Here is a 5,987-nt window from a genome sequence, read left to right as displayed (position 1 = left end):
AGTGGATGTTGGAGTGGCCCTGGTGAGAGAGGATAGTGTTTGGAAGCTCCCTGTACTATTGTTTGCAGATGATACTGTGTTGTTGAGTGAGGATGAAGGGGAGCTGCAAGGCTTGGTGGATGAGTTTGGGAGAGTGTGTAAGAAACGGAATCTAAAGGTGAATGTAGGGAAGAGTAAAGTGATGGTCTTTGGGAGAAATGAAGTCACTGAATGTAAAGTGAGGTTGAATGAGGAAGAAATGGAAAATGTGAGTGTGTTTAAGTACTTGGGTAGTTTGATGAGTATGGATGGATCATTTCGAGATGCCTGGATCATTTCGAGATGCCTGGACACACTGCGTTTTAAGGACTGGAGATCATAGCTAGCAGGAAATGCAGACAGAGGGAAACAGTTCCAGAATTGATCTGTTGCATATATGAAGGCCTAGGAGTAACGGTTAACTCTTGCATTAGAGAGTTGGACAAAAAAGGGATGAGAGTTTGCTGCTAGATAGGTGTTATGCGCCCGTCGTAGAGGTGGAGGAATGCAAGCAGACAGTTCAGAGGAGCAGTGACCATTGAAGTAGCGACAGAAAAGAGATAAAGATGCAACAGTCCGGCAAAGAGACAGAGGCTGAAGGGAGCCAGAAAGAGGAGGAGAGATAATGAGACGAAAAGCCTTTGATTCCACCTTGTTGAGAAGATCTGTATGTTGGGAGCCTCCCCGCACATGAGAGTTGTACTCTACACAGGGGCGGATTAAACTCGTGTATACAGTAGAGTCAACAATTGTGCAGGGATAAAGAAGGATAGGAGTCGGCTTAGCACACCTAATCTCTTGGAAGAAGATTTTACAAGAGATATAATAGGATCTTTCCAAGATAAGTCCCGAGTGAATGAAACCCCAAGCATGTTCAAGGATGATGCAGGATTAAGCTGAATATTTTTAAACATTAGTGGGTACACCTGTGGAAGATTTTGTCGGGTTGATAGGTTTAAGAACTGAGTCTTTGCTGTATTAAAAACAGCAAGACTATTTTTACCCCAGTCAAAGATACGAGCCAAGTCAGACATTAGGTGTGCCATAGCCTCATCCCTTGTTTGTAGAAGTAACTGCTGAGATGGACGTTGCGGAAACTGAATGGAAAGGTGAAGGATGGAGTCATCAGCGTACGAGTGGATAGGGTTAGATGCACAGCTTAGAAGGTCATTGATAAATAAAAGGAAGAGAGTTGGTGATAGGACAGGGCCCTGAGGAACACCACTGTTGATGGATGTAGGAGAAGAACCATGCCCGTCTGCAACAGCGGCTATAAAACGACCAGAAAGGAAGCTATAGATGAAGGCTCAGATAGAAGGATAGAAACCGTAAGAGGGCAGTTTGGAAATTAAAGATTTATGCCAGACTCGATCGAAAGCCTTTGAGATGTCAAGTGCAATGGCAAAGCTTTCGCCAAAGTCCCGAAAGGATGACCAAGAGTCTGAAAGATAGGTCAGATCACCAGTGGAGCGTCCCTGACGGAACCCATACTGACGATCAGAAAGAACGTTGTGATAGGAGAGATGCTTTAAAATTTTTCTGTTAAGAATTGACTCGAAAACTTTTGAGACACAGGATGTTAAAGCAATATATCTATTCTATCTATTCTATATACCTAGGCTGCTTCCCCCAAGGAAAGGGAGGTAGCCGAGACAGGACGACACACTCCCCATTTACTCATCCATTCAAACACATTCATTCGCATCTTAGCCCCAAAGGGGAGAACGGACGGATCCTCACCGCACCACACTGCACAAGGGTCAACTGCGCAATGCAATCAGTGACATCCGCAGCAGGGCCCCACAGCAGAGCTGGTTTACCCCTGCCACATCATAACAGACTCATCCCCTTACCCATATAGATATATATATATATATATATATATATATATATATATATATATATATATATATATATATATATATATATATATATATATATATATATATATATAACGAACCCATGTTAATTATCAGTAACAAGTATTGACAAGGAAAAGTTTTGTGTATCAATAAGTGAGGCGAAAGGAAATGAGAAAAAGTTTAATACGGTAAAACAGTATATAAGAAATTACTGGAGTTATTCTGCATAATTATTAATAAATATTTACAATCATTGATGCACTTGGGTATTTTACTCAGACCAGCACTATGTAATTTTGTTCACATCATGGAAATCCTTGTAGTGAGAGGATTAAAATTACCTCCACTGATCATTTTGACTGCTGAAATTGGTACGTGTTATTCTCATGCGGTCAGGTAGCTTACTATTATAATTCATCATCCTTACCTGCTTGCTTCTGGGTCTTTTGTTACTACTCGTATATTATTGTGTGTTATTCATGCAATCTATGTTAACATTAAAAAGATATGAAGCAAAAAATATAATGGGTAGCTGGGAAATAAAATCGTTAAGGAAAAGATGCGACGAAGTCTCCGTAGCCGTAATCCGATGCCGGCATATTTATTTTATCCCAGCTGCCTCCAAACGACTTTATTCAGCTAAGGGTGTTGTTTTAGTGATATTTTAGAGGTGTCCAGCTAGGCTGTATTATGTATCTCTCATACCTCAAATGCTGCCGGTCGGGATTTTACTCAGTAAAAAAAAAAAAAAAAAAAAAAAAAAAAAAAAAAAAAAGTATACCCATCTTCAAGAAATTTTAGCACTTTCCAGAGATTCGTATTCTTACCTAATTGTTCTTACCTAATTGTATCTTTACAGGAATGAGTCAAGCTTGTACTGTCCCGTGTCTTAAACCATATTTATCGTACATATCCTTAAATTTGTGAATTGTTTTGGCACACACTATTTCATTCGGTAGTGCATTCCATTGATCAATTGCTCTGTTTGGGAAACTGAATTTCCTTACGTCTTTATCACCTCTCTTCTTATGCAGTTTTTTGCAGTGTCCTCTTGCTGATGCTTCTCCATATGTTAAGTAATCATTTATGTCTATTTTCTCTTTTCCTGATATGCACTTATATAGCATTATCATGTCACCTCTTTTCCTTCTCTCCTGTAGTGTTGGTAGATTCAGTTTATTTAGTCTTTCTTCGTAGCTTAGGTCCCTTAAGCTTGGCATCCATCTTGTAGCGGCCCTTTGAACTTTTTCAATCTTGTCTATGTGCTTTTTGAGATGAGGACTCCAGACTATTGATGCATATTCCAGGGTTGTTCTAATGAATGATGTTATTATCCTTCTTAGCATGTCTTCATTTATGTATGTGAATGCTATTCTCATATTTGCAAGCAGTGTATACATGTTCCGTACCTTCTCGCTGATGTGGTCAGCCGGAGATAGTCTGTTATTGATAATCACACCTAGGTCTTTCTCTCTTTCTGATGTGTATAGGGTTTTATTTCCTAACTTATAATCCCAATCAGGTCTTTTTCCACTTTTACCAAACTTGATTACATGACACTTGTCCACATTGAATTCCATTTGCCATGTACTACTCCATTCATGAAGTCTATTTAATTCTTCTTGTAGCTCCCTACAAGAGTCTGTGCTAGTAATTCTCCTTTGTATTTTTGCATGATCTGCAAACATATTCAGATAGCTCTCATTTCCAGTGTTACTGTTTATATCATTTATGTACACTAAAAACATGATTGGTGCCAGCACCGAACCCTGTGGTACTCCACTAGTCACTTCTTTCCATGATGAGTAGTTTCCTCTTAGTACTGTCCTCATTTCTCTTTTTATGAGAAAGTCTTGCATCCAACAAAACAGTTTGCCTCGAATTCCTCCTTGATGGTACAGCTTCCATAAAAGTCTTTGGTGTGGTACTGTGTCAAAAGCTTTCTTGAAATCTAAATAGATACTGTCCACCCATCCTTCCCTTTCCTGTATTGTGTTTGTTACTCTGTCATAGTAGCTCAACAAATTAGTAACACATGATTTTCCTTTTCTGAAACCAAACTGTCTTTCTGTTATCATACTGTGTTCTTCTAGATGATTTACCCAAGCTTTTCTTATAAGTTTTTCTAATACCTTGCTTACAACACTGGTCAGTGATACTGGTCGGTAGTTGAGAGGATTTTGTCTATTTCCTTTCTTGAATAAGGGGACTATATTTGCTGTTTTCCAAATATCAGGTAGTTTCCCTTGACTCAAGGATTTCTTGAAAATTTAAAATAATGGTTTACTTAACTCTTTTGCACATTCTTGTAACACCCAACATGAAATTTCATCAGGACCACTTGCTTTTCCTCTGTCTAATCTACTTAACTCCTCCTGTATTACTTTTTCTGCTATTTGTATATTTGGTAGTATGTGTGGACATGCATGTTCCACATAGTCCCTCTCAAAATTTTTTTCTTCTGTAAAAACTAATTGGAAATTCTTATTTAGTGCTTCACAAATATCTTTCTCTTGTGTATAAGTGATTCCCTCGTCCGTAATGGATTGTATTATATCTTTTACTTTGGTTTTGCTTCTGATATAGCTGTAAAACAACTTTGGTTGATCACTACTTTTATTTATTATATCCTCCTCAAACTGTTTTTGGGCTTCCCTCCTTATTCTTGTATAGTCGTTTCTTGCCTGTTTGTAATTATTATACGCCCTTTCACTATTGTGTCTTCTGTATCTATTCCACAACAAATCTCTTCTTTCTTTTGATTTTTTACATTCTGTATTGAACCATTTCTGTATTTTCTTATCTGCTTCTTTGTGCTGTGGGATGTACTTCTGGACTTCTATTTCATAAAATTCACAAATTTTTTTTATATACAGCGTTTAAATCTTGTCCTCTAAGCTCATTTTCCCAATCAACTTCTAAGAAATACTTCTTTAGGTCTTGATAATTTCCCTTTTTATAGTTTAGGCTCTTTTTGTAACTGTCATTGCTGTTTACTATGTCATATGCTATCCTGAAGTTATAATTTAGTACTGCATGATCGCTTTTGCCGAGTGGAGGGTGATATATTAAACTGTCATTGTCATTTTCTTGCCTAGTAAATATTAGATCTAGCACTGAAGGTACATCAAGTCCTCTTTTTCTAGTGGTTTTCCTCACATGTTGCGTTAAGAAAAACTCTTGTACGAGATCCAGGACTTTTGGTCCCAACAGCTTTCTTGGCTATTTATATCTAGAGTATTCCAATTTATATTTGTATTGAAGTCCCCAGTTAGTATAATTCTTTCCGATTTCTCTTCCATTTTATGTAGCAAGGATCTTATACTCTGAATTGTACTCTCTGCCAGGTCCTCATATTCGTCTCTTTCCCATGTGGTTGATCTGGGTGGCATGTACAAATTGGCTACAATTACTTTACCTTCAGATGTGTCGATCTCTACTGCAATCAGTTCTACTTGTGATGCTATATCTAGTTTTATTTCCTTGACTTTTAGATTTTTCTTAGTTAATATTATAATTCCTCCTCCTTTTTTTAAATTTCTGTCTCTTCTCCATATATTGTATTCCTCTAAGTTTAGTATGTCATTGGATATCCTTGGTGTTAATTTTGTCTCAGTTAGGCATATTATTTGTGGTTCATTTTCTCTGACATAATTATTCATCTCTAGTAATTTAGATATCATTCCATCCACATTTGAGTACATCAACTTTATCATCTTGTTTATATACTTGCCATGACATGGTTCTACTAACTTCCTCCTTTTTCTTCCATCCTGTTTGTGTACCACTTTCGTACCTGCAATCCTATTACTTTGTAAAAAAATTTCTTCTTCTCCTCTTCTGATCTTCCCTCATTTTTTGTTTTTGCTTCCTCCCTTTTCTCTTTCAGTAATTCCAGTTCCTCTTGTGTTAGGCATCTTTTTACCCATACATTTTTGAACTCCTCTTTTTCCATAAGATTCTTTGCATTTTTTAGTATCTCTTCCACAGTGTTTACACTCTGGAAAGTCACCTTTAGAGGTCTTGTCTTGCTTTTCTCGTATTTCCCTAACCTTTTGTGTTCCTCTATGTCTTTACTACAGATTTCCTCTGATACTTCTTTCAGTA

The sequence above is a fragment of the Coenobita brevimanus genome, chromosome 68 (assembly GCF_032717465.1).
Source record: "Coenobita brevimanus isolate Jiangsu-jjx chromosome 68, ASM3271746v2, whole genome shotgun sequence".
Classification (NCBI taxonomy): domain Eukaryota; kingdom Metazoa; phylum Arthropoda; class Malacostraca; order Decapoda; family Coenobitidae; genus Coenobita; species Coenobita brevimanus.
This window is presented reverse-complemented; position numbering follows the sequence as displayed.